This window comes from Ctenopharyngodon idella, chromosome 20 (genome assembly GCF_019924925.1).
Source record: "Ctenopharyngodon idella isolate HZGC_01 chromosome 20, HZGC01, whole genome shotgun sequence".
NCBI classification, from domain to species: domain Eukaryota; kingdom Metazoa; phylum Chordata; class Actinopteri; order Cypriniformes; family Xenocyprididae; genus Ctenopharyngodon; species Ctenopharyngodon idella.
The window spans coordinates 2,667,685-2,687,733 of record NC_067239.1 but is presented as its reverse complement, the minus strand read 5'-3'; the positions used below and the strand labels follow the sequence as shown (position 1 = coordinate 2,687,733).

The 20,049-nt window shown below is 36.5% G+C and overlaps 1 long non-coding RNA gene across 1 annotated transcript; it reads left to right on the top strand.

Annotated features, from left to right (window-relative positions):
• Nucleotides 1-311: 311 nt before the first annotated feature.
• Nucleotides 312-17,826, top strand: LOC127502398 (uncharacterized). Its single transcript, XR_007926853.1, has 2 exons — nucleotides 312-460; nucleotides 17,609-17,826. It is a non-coding gene; the product is annotated as an uncharacterized LOC127502398 (long non-coding RNA).
• Nucleotides 17,827-20,049: the final 2,223 nt, after the last annotated feature.

Below are 20,049 nucleotides of genomic sequence, written 5' to 3'. Positions count from 1 at the left end.
TAAGATGAATAAAACATCAGACACGCCAACAAACACCCTGATCAATGAGGGTGGGGGGCGGCTGAGCCCAGGATAGCTGGACAGGGTCCTGTATGTGTGTGTGTGACAGATAATGAGTCCTAGATAAAAGTGTGTGAGGACGGGTCATTTGGTCCAGTGTGTTTACGGGACTAATTTTGTCACAAACACACACACACACACTGAGAGATATCACAGGACGCCAGAGATAAGCAGCTCCCTGTGCTGAAACACACACAAGCACACACACACACACGACTGCCTGGAGAGGGGGATAAAAGGAAAGGAGTGCAATATCACATAAGAGAATGTGGCTTTGATAAACGAATGAATCTCTTTTTTTTCTCTCAACAGTGTTCAGACAGAGGGACAGTTCGGGGAAAATCATGCAGAGAGTCTGAGGATATGGGTGTGTGAGCGGAAGATGGTTAAAAGAAAGTTTGTGAGTGGTACTTTGTTCTTTAAAGCAAACTGCCAAGTAAATAGCTGACTGATTGATCAAACACTAAAAAAAATGGCTTGTAAATCAATTGCATATACAGTAGGTGATGAAAATTTAATTATTCAGTTAATTTGCCATTCATAAAGAATAGAGGGTATGCATGTGACGTCACGGTTGGTCGTTGTGACCGCGGTTACGCCCACTGAGTGGCAAAAAGACCGCCAGCATTGGTTTTCAGCATGAATACCACAAAAAACACAGAAAACACATTTCAAAATGGCAAAGAGCTTTGTGATTAACTGTACAAATAGATTTGAAAAAAATCTGAGGTATATTTTTGCCAAAAGCTAAAGAAAAGAGGAGCAAAATTCACTGGATCACTGCAATTCACAGAAACAACTGGACTCCAGGCAAAGAAATGTGGATCTGGAGTTGTCAATATGTTGAATTTTGGGGTAAAATCATACCCTATATATTGTATTGACAACTCATCAGTTCAATATTTACCATCTTATATTCAGTGTTTTTAAATAAACACTGACAAAAACTATACAAGTTTTAGGACTCGATGATAGATATATATATATATATATATATATATATATATATATAACATTGATATAAGTATATGATTTCAATCTACATATATTGTATTTATATAAAGTGTTCACAGGCAAATTTGCTTTATGTATTTCCCCGGCGTCGAAATCAGGCACATATAAATGTCTGGAAACACGTTCCTGGCTGCATGTCAATATCCATGGATTACTGGATCTTTGGTAAGTTGTACTAGGAACACTATCGAGTCCATCATTTAGTTTAATCTTTGTTTACTCACGTTTTCGCAGTTTTCCCTATTAAATCCAGTCACGCAGCAGACTCTTTTGCCACCCAGTCTGGCTGAGGGGGCGTGTTCCGGCGGGAAAGTGACGTCAAAATTAATTACAAAGATTTCCAAAACACTAAATTAAATTAAATTAAATTAAATTAAATTAAGTTAAATTAAAAATTAATTAATTTACATTAAATATTTTAATTAAATTAAAACTAACCCTTTGGTGTTCTTCACGTAGTGGTCAAAAATGATCTCTTTTTTTTTCCCAATGAAATTAATGTACTATATTTTAGTTCAGTAATGTGTTTTATTTAATATTTTGCTTTTTAACAGGATTTTATGGTACATTTTCAGCTGGTTAAACTTAGAAATGAAAGTTCACCTGCTGCCTTAAAAATGTGAGTTAACTGAACTTGAAGATAACCTTTGTTTCAATTGACAAATAGTCAAGACACTGGAATATTTTAAGTTAAAGTTAATTAAAAAGTTATGCATTGTCTTGACTATTTGTGAGTTGAAACAAAGGTTATCTTCAAGTTGAGTTAACTTATGTTTAGTTGAGTTAACTCACATTTTTAAGGCAGCAGGTGAACTTTCATTTCTATGTTTAACCAGCTGAAAATGTTTTACAGTTAGAATCCATTTATTCACTTTTTGAGCAAATTTCCAACTTAAACTGTCATCAATCTTGAGTGCTTTGGAGCACAGACATGTTTGGTCTCTTTTTGAAGATGACACTTAAACGTATAACTTAAAAAATTATAGAATCTTAAGATTATTGTTACGAAAAATGTACTATTTTCAATTTTTATATGAAAAATGTATTTTTTAAAAACACATTTTACTCTAGAACTATAAGAAAATCAAAGCCATAAATCTAAACAAGTTGTGTTCCAAATTTGAGGATGATATATCAAAAAATGAGCTTTTAGTAATACTTTGTTTTGGCACAATACCAAAAGTTTCCACTGGATGAAATTTGTTTCCCGTTCATTTCCGATGCAGCCATTTTTAACTGTGAACAGTACAAGTGTGACTATTTTTTCAGGATCATTTAAATTTTTTTAATCATGTCCAGGATTTTTTGTCTGTGTGTTCACATAGCAAGTGTCAAAACCTTTACCAAGTTTCATACCATTCAGATGAAGTAAAAAATTCAAAAAGGCAGTCTAGGCAGTTAATGCATAGACAGACAGACGGACGGATGGAAAATCCTGTAGAAAGTACAGTGATGTAAGTGTGTTGGGTTAGAATAGGTAAAAGAACGTTTCAGTGCAGACTTTCTGCCAAATATATGTCTGACTGATTACTCAAACACTTTTGTAGTGTCTGTACATACAAAATGTCTAATCACACAAAATTGCATAGGTGATGAAAATTTAATTATTCCCATTAATCTGCCATTCATCAAGAATAATCACTTAATCCTGATGATTTGAATTCTAATTTTCTAATTGGATTATCTAATTGTGCCCAAACATTCTAAATTATTTAATTCATGAATAGTGAGCCAATGAGGAGTCATCCAGGCTGAATTAATGAGCTGTAAATATCACACATTCCAGCAGACAGACCGTATAGCCAAGAGCTCCCCATGCTGTTCTAGATTCATACGCCATGTTCTTTTACTTTTTATCTGTCATCTCATTCCAAAGTTTTTATCCAAAGAGTAATGGAAAAAGCAAATGTTGCATAAAATAGGCTAATATTGACAAAACATTTATAGCCCACATTCGATAAGGCTGGATTCTCTATATGCCGATTAATAACTGATGCAGTAAATTGTGATAAAAACTATTCACTGTGTGAATCCTTAAGGAGTGAAGTTCTAATCACAAGCCTACACACTTTGGGTGAATGCACAGGGAAGTTATTTGTATTCATTATGAGTTAATTGTTCCTTTTGTCATTATTTTTATCTGGTTTATATGTGCATCAGCACGTTCCGTCACTCTGGGGCAGACGGCTTGCGTAACAATTGTGAGTTGAATAAGATTTAAGCAAAAGCCCGACAGGCAGATGTGTGCTCTCTCCGAAATTCTCATCAGTAAAACCAACAAAACATCTCTCAGTAGACCAAGCCCAAAATCCTCGGTCGTAGAGCAGATTAGTGCTTATAATCATGTCAGTTTTGAAATGTGTCCAAGTCTGAGTAAATGAAGTTGTGAAATTCACTGAAGACTTAGTAGCGAGAAGCTTGTTTGACAGTTTTGATTCGGTCTTGGGTTGATTGATCAAAGCTGTGGCAGTTGTTGTTCTGCCTCTTAGTGATGTAACGGCTTAGGCTCTGTATTTTTCTGAAAGAGTATCTTCAATAAAGTTCCAGCAGGCATTGGTTCAATACTTTAACTAAGACTCAAGAAAGCACAATAGTGAACTTCTAATCAATAATAATTATGTGCTGAGTACTAAAGTACCTCAAATAATGCTGCACAGTACAGTACAGATGATGGACACACATAGCAAAATGTTTTGAATCTTGCGTTTACACAACAACAATAACGGAAAACTTTTTCCTTTGCCTTTTTCACGTACAGACATCATTTGCCAGGTTTCCATCCAAGGATTTTTTTGCGAAAAAAGGTTTAGCGCTTTAAAATGTTTAGCGATATAGCTGATGGAAATGCCATTTGTCGATAAAATTTCTCAAATGTCGATCTTTTTCCGTTTATTTTTAGTGCATAAAATCTATATTGATAGTTCAAATGTCGGAAGAATGAGTTTGGAAACACTTTTTGTCAAGAAAAGGGGCTTTAACGCAAATAAATGTGGTGTCACATGACAGAATTGGCCTATACCTGCAGTGTCTGTGTTCGTGGTGTTGCTCCCGTAAGCACCGTTTCTCCATAGTAGTGCATCAAAGATGAGGAAAATACAGTCCTGAAAATCGCTGCAGCATGACAAAAAAGGGTGTCTGTTAAATTAAGGAAGACTGTTGTTTTCAACGCTGACAAAAGAAAGGTAAAATAAAATACAGAACTTCTGTATCTGAATAAATAAAAGTAATATCATAAAATGGGGATTTAATGTATTTGGATTTAATGATTTTTGATTTAATGTTTAGAAACGGTTCTAGGCTACATGACAAATGAAAACCTCAAACATGACACTTGTAAAAGCTCTAATATAATTTTAGAAATGTTATTTGAGAATAAGCCTCAGTTAAGCTAATGCAGACCACTTAAAAAAAAAGTTAAATACACAAATAAAATGTTTTGGTACACAGCTGCGCATATTTGCTTTGTCAATAACAAAACAGCGCAAAAACTGGATGGAAACTTGGCTATTGTCAAAATGATCCCCGTTCACACAGAAAACGACAAAAAATGCTATATTCTGCTGCCAGGCCAGTAGATGGCGATGTCACTTTGTAAAGAAACACTATGCGCCTATAGACTGAACGCGTAATACGTATGCGCGTGACGTCACCGTTTTCACACGTTTTCATGTTTTTGTAGTTTACACCAAGACAAAAGCGGGACCGTTTTCAAATGTTTGCATTTTCAGGCCACCAAAACGCATTTCTCATGTAAATTAACGGCCAAAACACATAAAAAGTTTTCTGTTTTTAGTTGAAAAAGGTGTCAAGTAAATAGCCCCTTAAATGTCAGGTTCTTGTCACAATGTTGTATTGCAGCCAGGGCCGGTTCTAGACATTTGGCAGATAACTCTTCTAATAAAAAGCACTTGAAACAAATATGATTCCTAACCTTTTGTACTTACTACCTACTTATATGTCCATATTAATCAATTGCCAGTGATTTGTTTCATAATTTATTTACAGTTCCTGGACCCCACTTCAGTAATGAGCTAGTGCTTTATGAGGGTCAATTCAACGCTGGATTTGCACAAAAGATTAACATGACGGCACATGCTAGTAGATGAGTTGAATCAACTCCAAAGCAACTACATAAATTTATCCACTAACCATTCAGAAATGTCCAGTTTCATTCTAAAAGTTGTAACTTCTTCCTGAGTCTCTCCATCAGTGTCCGACTCCGGTTTGAACAATGTAAGGCTGAACACCGTTACTGACAATCCTCATTTTGGCTGCGTGAGATTCTCCAGCTTTGTTGTTGTTGAGCAACCGAAGCGTGAGCTGTTAAAGCTCCGCCCTCTTCTGGAAAGGGGGCCGGGAGCAGCAGCTCATTTGCATTTAAAGGGACACACACGAAAACGGCGTGTTTTTGCTCACACCCAAATAGGGGCAAATTTGACAAGCTATAATAAATGATCTGTGGGGTATTTTGAGCTGAAACTTCACAGACACATTCTGGGGACACCAGAGACTTATATTACATTTTGTGAAAAGGGGCATTAAAGGTCCCCTTTAATTACAAATAAAAAATATTAATCACAAAAAACGACACTTACGACATCACAATGGGGCAACAACAACAACAAAAAACGTACCAATTGTACATTCGAAGTATTATCATCATATCATATGAGGCGATCAAACTGTTATATTAAATCTCAATAGATATTTATAAACCCACATGTCACTCACCTATCTGAAACATCTCTCCTGATTGATATATCATGATTCATCTATCTTAGCCATATGTCGTATGTGGGTGTAAATTGACAGCTGTTGTCCGAGCATGTTTTTGTGTGTCAGTCAGAAAAGATTTTTCACAGAATGCTGGCAGATTGGCTAGTGTTTACAACAACACAGGACCTGTCTACCTATCATTTTATAGTTGGAAAGATTGAGGGGAAAGGGGTGAAAAGGAGGAGAAATGAGGGTGGAGGACAGAGACGCAGAGCCAGAATAGAGGCAAGCGAGAGAATTTGAGGTGAGGGTGCAATGAAGTTAGTGACGGGTGTGCCTGTTACCTGTCAACAGCTTGTCTTGGCTGCCAGAGCCGGAAAGGCGTGCATGCGAAGTGTGTGTATGTATACATGTGTGTGGGGGTGTGTGAGTGATGGGTCCAGTCTGTGTGTGTGGCAGTATGGCCATCTCCATCTGAAAGTCTCTTTCTTATACCATACTGGACCGGAAGGACGGAGAGTTGTGCTCAATTTCGACTTGTCCCTCATTAAACAAAAAAGCAAAAATGGAGGTTATGGTGAAAGCATGTGGGAAACAGGCTATTTAGATCCTATACAATTTTGATAGCATAACACCAAAAACACTGTTTGAAGATGGTTTTAAGATTAGTCGTTTAAGATATGTATGTATAGTTTGGGGTCTGTAAGATTTTTTTGAAATAAGTCTTCTATATGTCCACCAAGGCTGCATTTATTTGATCAAATGTTTTCTATTTGAATTTATTAATGTGATTTATTCCTGTGATGCAAAGCTGAATTTTCAGCATCATTACTCCAATCTTCAGTGTCACATGATCCTGATTTGGTGCTCAAGAAACATTTCCTTCCTCCACTTAAGACCAGAAACAGCAGGGAAGGAGAGTTGTGCTCAATTATGACTCAAAAAATAGAGGTTATGGTGAGGCATTTACAATGAAAGTAAACAGAGGCGATTTTGGAGCATTTAAAAGCAGAAATGTGAAGCTTATAATTTGATAAAATCATTAATTATGATAAAATTCTGTGTATTATTTGAGCTGTAAAGTCGTAATTTTATGGTCGTTTTAGCTGTTGTGTTGCCATGGCAACAAAGTTGTGAAATTAAATGTATCTGCACAAAAAGGGAGATGTTTTTCACACTAAAATCATGTTAACAAGCATATTGTTTGTCTTGTGGCTTTACTGATGAAACAGTATTTTAAAATGCCTATGTGCCTCACTGTAACCCAGATTTTTTTTTGTTTTAAAGAATTACATTTTTGTTGTAATCAACATTATACCACAAATGCTGTCGATTGAGCTTAGCTTGTACTGAACCAAGAATATTTTTTCAAATGGAAGTTCTTGTTGCATTTACACAGCATAACCAGCAGATGTCCTCAGCATGTTATATTTCGAGTGAATAGCTAGCGTAATCGATCTAACAGTGAATTTAGCTGACGAAGTCACTATAGTGGAATAAAAACAACGCCGTTTTTTTCTCTGCAACTTCAAAGGAAGCAAGACAATGTTGTCCAAACTAGCGCTGGAAACCTGAGGTAATTTTATGTTAAACTGTTTGCTAGCCTAGCATAATGCATAATACTTCTCACAATGTATTATTGTCAAACAGTGGTGGATATTTCTGGACCTCGGCGATTAACTTCTCCGCAATGTCGTCCACCATTTTAATTGCGCGAGCCCTTGAATTAGAATGGATTCTGATTGGCTGTCAGTATTTTATCGTTCAGCAGCTGGATAAAATCGTTCTGAAAGCGATTTATATTGTTATCGCTATGGCTGTGGTGTGAAGTCTGCTATTCTTTTATATTTAGAACAATTTTTAGAACTAGATATCGTTATCTTTATAGTTATCGTTCTTGGTGTGAACGGGCTTTAAAGTTGGCATTAAGAAGTTGCAATAGACTTTTCTTTTCTGTTATGACATAACAGAAAAGAATGGATCAGTGAAACGGCTTCTCGAGCAAGAAAAAATGTAGGGCGGGACTTGATTTTGACAATCAGGAATTGGTTTGATTAGATGGTTGTGGTTTGCTATTGCTGTGATGTCATGTGGGTGACAGGTTGCCCCGCCCTCGCGCCAGGAAACACGTAATCAGAGAAGAGATGATGCTGCAAGATGAAGGGGAAGATATTTTGATTAAAAATCACTAATTGAATTAAATTGAATTAAAAAGTAATGATGTGAACGGATAAATCATTTATAATAAGTACTGCAATATTCCATAAAAAATAAGAATTGTCAATTTTGATTTCATGGTGGCTTTAAGTGTAGATGAATGTTGCTGGAGAGTGTGCAGATGTTTGCAGGTCTGTTAAGGGATAGAGAGTGGCATAAATCAGAAGAGATGTGTATTGTTATGCTCGGAGTTGTCTCTGCTTTAGGACTGAGCTCGCTCTCAGAGCTGCTGGCAGATTTATACACGCACACACACAATTTATTTTACATTGACAGATTGAGCTGAAATATGAAATCATTCTAGACATGGGCTGCACTGTTGGCAGGAGCCGTGTGTGTGTGTGTGTGTGTGTTGATTTTGGCGGGAAAGTGAGTGGATTGAAGAGGAAAGGATCAAAACAGGGAGACGGAGAGGTTTATAGGATGCGGACGAAAGAAGGAACAAAACAATACAACAGAAAAGAGACCAAAACAGCAGACAATGAAGATATCGAGAATAAACAAAAAGAGGTTGTTCATTTCTGATTCATAGCTGTTAGCACCAGGGTTATTATTGTATACTAAAACCCATATCTGATGGAAAGACATGGTCTAAAAGCATGACTGTAAACATAAATCAATTTAAAAATATCATTTTAGCAGTCATCAAGCACTCATCAAATGGCAGAATAATATAACCTGAGTGGGAGAAGACGTCTCATCTGCGGGTGGTGGTATGATGATGGATAAACAAGAAAACAAAGCAAGTAAAAGTTTGAATGCGTGAGCAAATGCATTTAATGTTTTAGATTACAACTTTTTTCTTCTTGTTAAATGAAGGTCATATTAAAAGTAAAAACTTTTTTTTTACCATGCCTTCATTATTTATTTTTGCTACTTTCCAAGTGCCTTTTAACTTTATTGTTTTAGACTTGCATCAAATCGAGACTTTCTTAGTATTAAACCATCAAAATCCATTATATAAAATATTAATTACATTTTTAAAAATTTGATGATCTAAATAAGAGAGATAAACATAAACAACTTAAGTATTTATTATATGAAAATTGCAGTTGTCCTTGTGACATCATTTCAACAACTTTGCCAAAGTAAAGTTCTATAAATAAAGTTTTATTAATAAAATTAAAGTACTGTTATCAAGGAGTCACTGAAGATCTTGAAATATGTTGAAGTGTGATGCGTGAAGAAAACAAAGAAATATAACGTTTAATTCATTTTTTTATAGACCATTTGTCAAATTAAATTAACTGTGTGTAGTCCTATTTATACTACATTAAATGTTATTTATGAAATTAGACAAATTAGTTTTATTTTAAAAAAATAAATAAATAAAATGTTTAAAATGTCATTTCCATCACAGAATGTTACTAAACACAATACTTGATATTTTATATGGTGGAAGTGTTCATGACTTTCAGAAAAATGACAGAATTATAATGTGACGCATGTTTGTCCATTGCTGGACATTGTTTGTTGATAAATTCAATTAAATGTTGAAGAAACTATGGATAAAAAATAAAAAAAGGTAATTGGAACTTTTTATCTCACAGTTTCGACATTTTTTCTCGCAATTGCGAATTTAAATTTCACAATTCTGACTTTTTTTTCTCAGAATTGCGTGATTTATGAGTTATAGTCAAAATTGCATGATATAAAGTCACAATTGTGAGTTATAGTCAAAATTATGTGATATAAAGTCAGAATTGTGAGTTATAAAGTCAAAATTGTGTGATGTAAAGTCAGAATTGTGAGTTATAAAGTCAATATTGCGTGATATAAAGTCGCAATTATGTTATAGTCAAAATTGCGTAATATAAAGTCTATTGTGTTATAAAGTCAAAATTGTGTGATATAAAGTCACAATTATGTTATATTCAAAATTGCGTAATATAAAGTCGCAATTGTGTTATAAAGTCAAAATTGCGTAATATAAAGTCGCAATTATGTTATAGTCAAAATTGCGTAATATAAAGTCGCAATTGTGTTATAAAGTCAAAATTGTGTGATATAAAGTCACAATTATGTTATAGTCAAAATTGCGTAATATAAACTCGCAATTGTGTTATAAAGTCAAAATTGTGTGATATAAAGTCGCAATTGCGAGCTTTAGTCAAAATTGCAAAATATAAACTTGCAATTCTGAGAAAAAAGTGTCTTTTTTTCCCTCAGAATTGAACTTTACAAGTCGCAAAATTTTGACTTAATAACTCACAATTGCAAGTTTATATCTCACAATTGCAAGAGAAAAAGTCAGATTTTTTTTATTCCCCATAAAACCCCATAAATGTCAATGTAATGAAAACAAGTGAAAGCCGTAACAATGTTAAAGCACAATCCAATCTAAACCGTTCATCACTTGTGGTCATGTTGTACTTTTGTAAATGATCATGTGTAATTATGCCACCCATGAGGCATGCTGGGTAATAGTGACTCTCATTAAGCTCGCTCACCAATCACATGCACCGGTGAGAGCTGTGGTCTCTCATTAGATCTCTTAATGTCTCCCCATATTTCATTTAGCTGCCGTTTACATTAGACGTCTTTCATTTACATGTCGAACACAAGCAGGGAAGGGAGCCTTCAATTCAGCTCCAGCTTCCTGTTCATCCTCTCCTTCCCTGTGTTTTATCTCCATCCTCCCACTCTCCCGATCCTTTCTCTTTAGACGCCTGTCTCTTTTACTTAAAGTCATTATAGTTCAGTCAAAATCTCTCTTTCTCCCTCTGTCTCTCTCTCTCGCTCTCGTTATCTCTGGCCCTCCTACAGACTTCCTCTTCCTTTCCTATTAGTGTCGCTCTGTAACCTAGCAACGGACAGACTGTTTAATCAACAGACAGATTCAATGATGATGAAACTCTAAAATAGGACAGGCTCCGTCAAAATGTCTCTCTGTCTCTATACAGATATGAGCGCACTTTTTTTGCCCTGGTTAAACATTTATATGTGTTGTGAGAGCAGAAAGAGGACCGCGTAATAAGCAAACAAACGAAAACAACATAAACGTTGCACTTTTTGTGTGATTTTTGTCATATCCAGTAGCAAAAATCAGCGGCATGAGCCCTTTGTGATTGTGCAACAATCACACATAGACTAGCCTGTGTTTTTCTGAGAGGATGTGCCGTTCTTTCTGGGCAGCAATTTATGTTGTTCCCGAAAATAAACCTCTGCACATATTTTCCTTGAATAAGATTTAACCTTAACTGCCTGTTCTCCGTCTCACCTCCATGAACAATCTCGCTCACTCCCGCTCGCTCTGTGAAGGAAAGCTCAAGAGTAAATGGTTATCATTTAATTGAGGCTGTTTCTCTTTATTTTCCCTCCTCTCTCCACCTCTCTATCGCTCTTTCTGTCCTCTGTGAGCTTGACTGCAACAAATCAGGCTAGACGAGAGGAACATCAGTCCTGCCTGACACTCACATAAACACACACAGGCACGGCTGGGTAAAATACAGAGTTTAAAGACCTCTTTTTTAGCTACACATTTAATTATTGCTGTTATGTCTAAACATTGACTCATCCTGCACTGCACTCTCATTTAAAGCCAGTTGGCCCTTTAATATGTCCATTTATTTATAAAACAGATACTTTTATTTTAAATAATATTTAGTTATGAAACAGAGTAGTCTTAATACTGTCAAATCAATTAACACAAGACGTCAACAGATTTTAATTTCACAATATACCATAAAGTCGTCAAAAACACCGGGTTAAAAAATACCCAATCTGGGTTGTTTTTAACCCAAGGGCTGGGTAAATATAGAACAGAACACATGTTGGGTTAATTTTACCCAGAAAATTGTGTTATTTAACCCAGCATAATGGATTGATTAATTTTTACTATAATACTAGCACTAGCTTATTTTTTTTACTTCATACATGAATTAATGTTTACAGATTAACTTGTTTTTAAATACTCCACACAACCACTGTTTGATAATATAATTACTTTATTTTCAATCATATTTTACAGTATAGAATATTTTATATCATTTTTAATACATATTCCCTGCATTTAAGCTTGTTTAACACATATTAGAAGTAAAAATTAAACATTTAGAAGTAATTCAAGTGTAATCAGCCAGTCTCTGTAACGGCGCTGGATCTCGTGCCGGAGATGACTCTCGTTCGGTGGGGGAACTGCTAACTTCACACCGCCGCCCTGCGTTTCACTCGTAGCCGAAAAATGCTGTGACTGACTCCATAACCTGTCCATAAAAAATCAGCGTATAATTCTGAGAACATGTTTTAGCATCCTAAATATTTATATTCTGTATCTTATTGAATAAAATCCTAACATTTTATGCAAACCATCAGGCTTTTCCATCACGCGAAAAGACAGACGCGACACTCCTTTGAGTGATTCACATCGCCCCTGTATGTTGCTTTGCATAAAATTAAACAATATACAGAACAATAACACATTTTTAGATAAAATAAAACACACACAAACTTGACGGAGCCGCACTGCTCTCTCCTGAAGAGGGCTCAAAAAAATAACTCAACCCCTGGGTTGTTATGTCTGACCCAGGATCTGGGGAAAACAAAATCTACCCAAACACTGGGTTGTTCCGTCTGACCCAGGATCTGGGTAGCACAAAACCTACCCAAACACTGGGTTGTTCCATCTGACCCAGGATCTGGGTAGCACAAAACCTACCCAAACACTGGGCTGTTGCGTCTGACCCAGGATCTGGGGGAAACAAAACCTACCCAAACACTGGGTTGTTGCGTCTGACCCAGGATCTGGGGAACACAAAAACTACCCAAACACTGGGTTGTTACGTCTGACCCAGGATCTGGGTAACACAAAAACTACACAAACACTGGGTTATTATGTCTGACCCAGGAGCTGCAAACACTGGAAAAAAATAACCCCCCAAAAAAATGACCCAAAAGGCTCAACTCAGGATTTGGCCACTTCAAAATTGACACTATTTACTTTGCCCGCACACATTACAAGTCTTGTGATGAACAATTAATCCGTGCAAATTGTTTGTTGTGGTAATCTTTAATCAAAATCTGAAAATTTGCTTTTGCTCTGGAATGGCGTTTCTTCTCTGATGACGTCAGTTTGACGGCTTGGGTTGAATATATTTAACTCCCCTCCAACCATCAGTCTGCTAGTGAGGGATAGAGTGGAGGTTTTTATTTTATTTTTTTTTATTTTTTTTTGTGCGTTTTGCTATGTTTAATAATTGTGAATGGATCTGTATATATTAGGGGTGTAATGGTACATGTATTCGTCCCGAACTGAACGGTACGGACATCACGGTTCGGTGCATATAGTCACACGACGAATACAGTCAGTCACAGGCGATCCACACTCCAATCCAGAAGGGGGCGCACACGGTAATACAATGCTGTTTTCTACCAGAAAAAAGCGCAGAAGATCGATATGTTTACGTGTAATCTCTCAACCAGTGTTTTAACCACAGAAAGACATCAATGAAACAGCTTGAGAATAATATCTCACATAGCATTACATTTACCTCAGGCAAGTCATTCAGTGCCCACAGCATGTTAGTTCACTAGAGAAATGAACTCTAGAGGGAGCATCTCACTAAATATATGCACTATATTAGCTTATATATTCATTATACTTACTTCACCTGTTAGTAATGTCTTAATATGTTTAAATAAATTTGCCATGAAAACCAGTTATGACAGTAACTGTGTAAATGATTATATTTCAACAACGAATTGGAGTAGAAAATTAACTTTATAATTAGATTAGAAGTTAATGCAAAACCTGTTTTATGTGCAATTTACATGTTTTTTTTTGTTTTGCCTTTTTTTTTTTTATTATAGCAACTGAATTTAATAGGTTGGGCTCTGTTGTTAATTGTAACCTTTAATATTATAGTAATGTGCAAGTAAGGGCTCCCTATATAGTTTACAGCATTAGCTGAGAGAGATTTTTTTTATCCTTAAGAAATTTTTAATTATAACTGAATTTATTTAAACAGAGGCATTTGTTCAAAAAACACACAAAAAAAGCAATTTTATGTTTAGTTTTCTCCCCCTGCTGTACCGAACCCGTACCGAACTGTGACTTCAATACTGAGGTACGTACCAAACTGTCATGTTTGTGTACTGTTACACCTCTAGTATATATCTATATGGTAAATATAAAGTGGTCTGTTGGCATCTCCATGTGTGTTGGTCCTGTTTGGACTTGTAGTAGCCTATATATAAAGCTCTAAACAAATGTAACATTTATGCATAAATTGTTAATTATGAAAATGAAAAAGTGTTTTTAATTTACTTTGAAAAAGCTTGCAGAAAATACAGTTTTGTGAGAATCATCCTCAAACCTAATCCTGAACTTGGTAAAACAATTATCTTTATTTAAAATATGTTTCGAGTCTTCAAAATATGTTTTAAGCCTTAATATGTTTTTCTTCTGTTAACTTTTTCTTAAACACAGCCCTACCTAGGAAATTTTCAACCAACCGCCACTGGTTCAGACTGAGCTGTTTATTTACTCAATTTTAACATGATAGATTTTTATTTTTATTTTTATTAAGGTTATTAAAAGTGTATGCATCACAGTGGAGCTGCTTTGTGTCTACATTTAACACACACAAAACATTTCTCTGCAACCCAGAGGACGTAGATTTTATTTATGTAGCTTTCACCCACTGACTCTAGAATACACACACAGAAATGCAGACGCACACACAGGCCTCTTCTATAATGTATTGTGCCATTTGTTTATTATTCAGAGATTGGTCTTGACTCCGAAATGTTTTAGCCCTTATCTCGAAAGGTCCCTGGATCGTTTGAGGAATGTGTACACTGTGAGCTCCATGTGTATCTGTGCCTGTCAGTGTGTTTGTGTAGGATTGTGCGCTGTATGTGTGTGTGTGTCAGCTCTCTGTGTCAGTGTTAAAGTGTGCTGCTGCTCTCTGGAGGTTGCTGTGAGCAGTTCTGACTGAAGTCTTTATACAAAGAGTGCTTTATACTCTGTTGTCACTAGGGGCCGCTGTGGAGCATCATTAAGGCATTTCTTGCTTTGTTTGTGGGCTTTTTTGCAGGAAAGAAAGTGTGTCACTTTATGTCATTGTGAAAAATCATTAGTACTGCCTTTTCAAAGCACAGAAAGAATCTCACATTTATTAGTGTTCTTTCTCTTCCTTTGAAACAGACTCTTTCAGTCCTCTGTCCTACTTCACATTTAAACCCCGAGGAGAGACGCTACTGCTTATTGTCCCAATAGAGACGCTACTGCTTATTGTCTCTGCGTCCCCTGCTGTGGCTCATTGTGTGGCATTCTCAACAAATCAGAGCGTTGTCATCCTTCACTTCCTGTGCATGCATGAACGCACAAATGCATGGCAAACACATTTCATGTCAGGAGCCCTGCTGAGAAACACATCTTAAAAAAAAGCTGGTTTGTTGGTCTGTTGGCTGGTTTTAGGGGCGTGTTTATTTAATGTGCACTTGTAGTGTACTGCAAACCTTAAAAGCTATTAATAAAAAAACTGTACTGTACTGCAGACATGATAATTATGAAATAAAAAGCCACTTCAGTGTACAGAGTACACTTTCATGACTACTTTGTAGCTCACTTAAGTAGGCTACACTGTAAAAGAAAAGCTCACTTTGTAATAATGTCAAATTAAATGTTTTACTTTAAATCATTATGTTTTAATAATCTTTTGTCATGTTTTAAAGAAGTACACTTATTTTGATGTATTGACTAACATACTTAAATCTATGGAAGCTTGTTTCCGCCATGAAATAAAAAAGGTAATTGCGATTTTTATTTTTTTTTATCTCACAATTCTAACTTTTTTTTTCTCACAATTGCGTGATGTAAAGTCAGAATTGCGAGTTTATATCTTCAATTCCGACTTTATATCACGCAACTGTGAATTTAAATCTGGCAATTCTGACTTTTTTTTCTCAGAATTATGAGATATACACCGATCAGGCATAACATTATGACCACCTTCCTAATATTGTGATGGTTCCCCTTTTGCTGCCAAAACAGCCCTGACCCGTCGAGTCATGGACTCCACTAGACCCCTGAAGTTGCTGTGGTATCTGCACCAAGATGTTAGCAGCAGATCCTTTAAGTCCTTTAAGTTGCGAGGTGGAGCCTCCATGGATCGGACTTGTTTGTTCAGCACATCCCACAGATGCTCCATTGGATTGAGATCTGGGGAATTTGGAGGCCAAGTCAACACCTCAAACTCGTTGTTGTGCTCCTCAAACCATTCCTGAACCATTTTTCGGTTTGTGGCAGGAGCATTATCCTGCTGAAAGAGGCACCAGCCACCAGAGAATACCGTTTCCATGAAAGGGTGTACATGGTCTGCAACAATGCTTAGGTAGGTGGTACGTGTCAAAGTAACATCCACATGGATGGCAGGACCCAAGGTTTTCCAGCAGAACATTGCCCAAAGCATCACACTGCCTCCGCCGGCTTGCCTTCTTCCCATAGTGCATCCTGGTGCCATGTGTTCCCCAGGTAAGCGACGCACACGCACTCCACGTTATGTAAAAGAAAACGTGATTCATCAGACCAGGCCACCTTGTTCCATTGCTCCGTGGTCCAGTTCTGATGCTCACGTGTCCACTGTTGGCTCTTTCAGCGGTGGACAGGGGTCAGCATGGGCACCCTGTCTGGTCTGTGTCTGTGCAGCCCCATACGCAACAAACTGTGATGCACTGTGTATTCTGACACCTTTCTATCAGAACCAGCATTAACTTCTTGAGTAATTTGATCTACAGTAGCTCGTCTGTTGGATCGGACCACACGGGCCAGCCTTTGCTCCCCACGTGCATCAATGAGCCATGGCCGCCCATGACCCTGTCGCCAGTTCACCACTGTTCCTTCCTTGGACCACTTTTAAAATTTTGCTAAAGTGCACTTCTTTGTCACAAGAGTAAGCTGTTTTAAGATGCCTTTTTTGGCCGTGTTCCTGACTCAAAATGTGTTCGCTTTGTGTGTTTCATCGCTTTGTTATATCCGTGACACAGTGGTGCTGAAATATAAAAGTGATTTAATTAGTGAGTTTGGTTTCAGTGCATCAACTGAATTGATATGGAATGGATCCCAACTCCGCAATCTGCTCAGACATCTTGTTTTGAAATCTGTGAGATGAACACAAAGAGTGAGACAGAGAGAGTGTTGATTGAGTGGATCAGATGAGCTGTGTTGTGGCAGTTATAGCTGGCTACTTCCAGCCAGGTGGTCTTCTGGTGGATACGACACCCCCTACAGAGTGCCAACCTACCTCTGTGTCTAAAAATAATGTTGCTGCAGATGAAATTCAGATCTGGACATCATGTTAAAAATAATCTGCGGCAGAGGTGAAGAGTTCAGAGTGCTCTTCAGACACTTTTAAAGGCTTAGTTCCTTCAAATATCTTTGGTTATTAGCAGAGGATGCATTAACGTGTTCTTAACCAAATTTTTTACTCATTAGAATTAAATATGTTAAATTACAAAAATATACTTTATGTATTTAATCTCACTTTATTAACCAGTGTCTTTGCTGCTGACATTTGATGATCCAATTCAACTGTACCAACAAGCAAAAATTACTTTAGATAAACATTACATTTGTTTTTTTGTTTTTTGTTTTTTGAAGTAAGGTGCTGCATCCCAATTCAGAGGCCACATCCATCAAAGGACATGGACTTCAAAGGCCACGAAGGTCGGAACGAGGCATGCAATGAATTCTGGAGTTGGCAAGGCAGCAAAAGATCATCTGTTTTATCTTTCATTGCACAGGAAACAAAGGATGCATTTGGAAGAGCTAATGTTGGGCGATATAGGAAAAAAATAAAATCTCGATTTTTTTCAGAATGATTAATCAATTCACGATTTGGATTTTGATTTAACTTAAAAACATAACAAAAAATATGATTCAAGTAACATTCTCTTTATTAACAATCTGGTTAAAAAAAAAGGTCTATTCCAACTGCACCACACCTGATCAACATGGTATAAATGTACAACAAATGACTTATTTGTTAAATGTCTTTGCAGAAAATATGCATGAAATATGAAGGCAAATATAGTACAAAAATATCTTAAACATATCCTATTTTCTCAGAAATAATATAAAATAAAAAAAAATGCTAAATATTTCTTAGCCAAAAAGAAATAGCAATAAATAACACCAGTAATAGGCTATTATTAACAGCAAATGCTTTGTAAAAACAGAAAATAACAGCAAATTTCATGCAAACATGAAATATCAAACATACATTAGTAGTTCTTTACAGGTTTTTGCATTCCATTGTGCGATTTTTGCTATTGTTTTTATGTTTGGCGGACGTGTTTGACTGATGCACTCGTGTCTTTTGCAGCGTCTCGCCCATGAAACGGCATTCTAAAAACTCGGAGCTCAAGTTAAAAACAAAGTTCAACTCACGTCTAATAACTTTGCTTTATTACCATTACACTTTTCAGCGCAATAACGCATTTCTGAGTGAACAGCCGCTTAAGACTAGCGATGTGTTCTGCGTTCATAGAGCGGTCAATCGGCCGTGCCATCATGTGGTTGGATCATTTTCTTGTCTTAACTGTTATCATTGCTGAAGTGTCAACATGTCTATTTGTTACGTTAGCTAACATTTTTATTCAAAAACATAATTTCTCGATTTAAAAATAATAAAATCTAGCAAAACATTAAATTCGAATTAAACGGGAAAATCGCCCAGCTTTAGGAGGAGCCTTCGAATTGGGACAGCCTTTGTCGCACCACTGTGACACAATTGGCCTTCGAATGTAACCTTCGAAGAATGGAGCCTCTGAATTGGGACACAGCTAGAGTGTTGAACTTTTCTCCTGTGTCCTATTCTTCTGTATTCCAGAATTCCAGAATATTCCAGCACAGCTGAAAGGTTTGTTTGAGCTGCGCCCTCTACTGTACAGGTGTGAATCTGCATTTCCTTCAGCCTGTTATTAAAAACAAACAAGGAAACGTAATGCAAGAAAAAGAGTAACACAAACATATCACATTACTTTAAAAAGTAACGAAAGGCCCGTTCACATCAAGAACAGTAACTATAAAAATAACGATAAAGATATACTTCTAAAAATCGTTCTAAATATTAAAGAATAGCAGAGTTCACACCACAGCTATAACGATAACGATATAGAGGAACGATATCGTTGGAATCGCTTTCAGAATGATTTTTTATTTCCAGCTGATGAACTATAAAACACTGACAGCCAATCAGAATCCATTCTAATTTAAGGGTTCGCGCATTTAAAATGGTGGATGACATTGCGGAGAAGTTAATCGAAGAGGTCCAGAAATATCCACCACTGTTTGACAAGTCAAACCCCCTTTTCAAGGATACTTTAAAGAAAATGGATATATGGAAAACATTCGGTCATACCCTCAGAATAATTGGTGAGAAGTATTAACGATGAGGTCATTATGCCAGGCTAGCAAACAACTAGGCGTTGTTTTTATTGCACTATATTGACTACGTCAGGTAAATTCACTGTTAGATTAGATCGATTACACTAGCTATTCACTCAAAATATAGCATGCTGAGGACATCTGCTGGTTATGCTGTGTAAATGCAACAAGAACAGTAAAGAACAGTGTTCAATGCATGTTGTACACACTTTGAAACTGCAGCACACAAGCTTAGAATAAACAGACCATTAACTTTCCTCGACACTGGTTACTATATTGATTGTTTGTTTATTACTAATTATTTATTTTCTCTCTTTCAGGAGGGCGGTATCTTCTTGCCAGGCTGTTGTTGTTATATATAGAAAGGAGGAAGAGGGGGGAAAAAACTAATTGTAGTGTGGGAGAATGCAATTTGGTGAAATAACACCATCTCAGGCATTTAAATACCTAAACAGGCATTTAATTCTCTCAGACAGAACATTTTTATGTTTTGGAGGCCCATGTTATTTCCTTCTAATTAGTTTGCAATTCATCATCAGCCCACTGCCACTGGATCAAAGGCATTTTCTTCCATTTCCCTTAAGGCGAGAGTATTTCCTGCCAGCCTGAGCTGGTGTCTCTGGGATTCAAGTCTAATATCTCAACAATGGTTC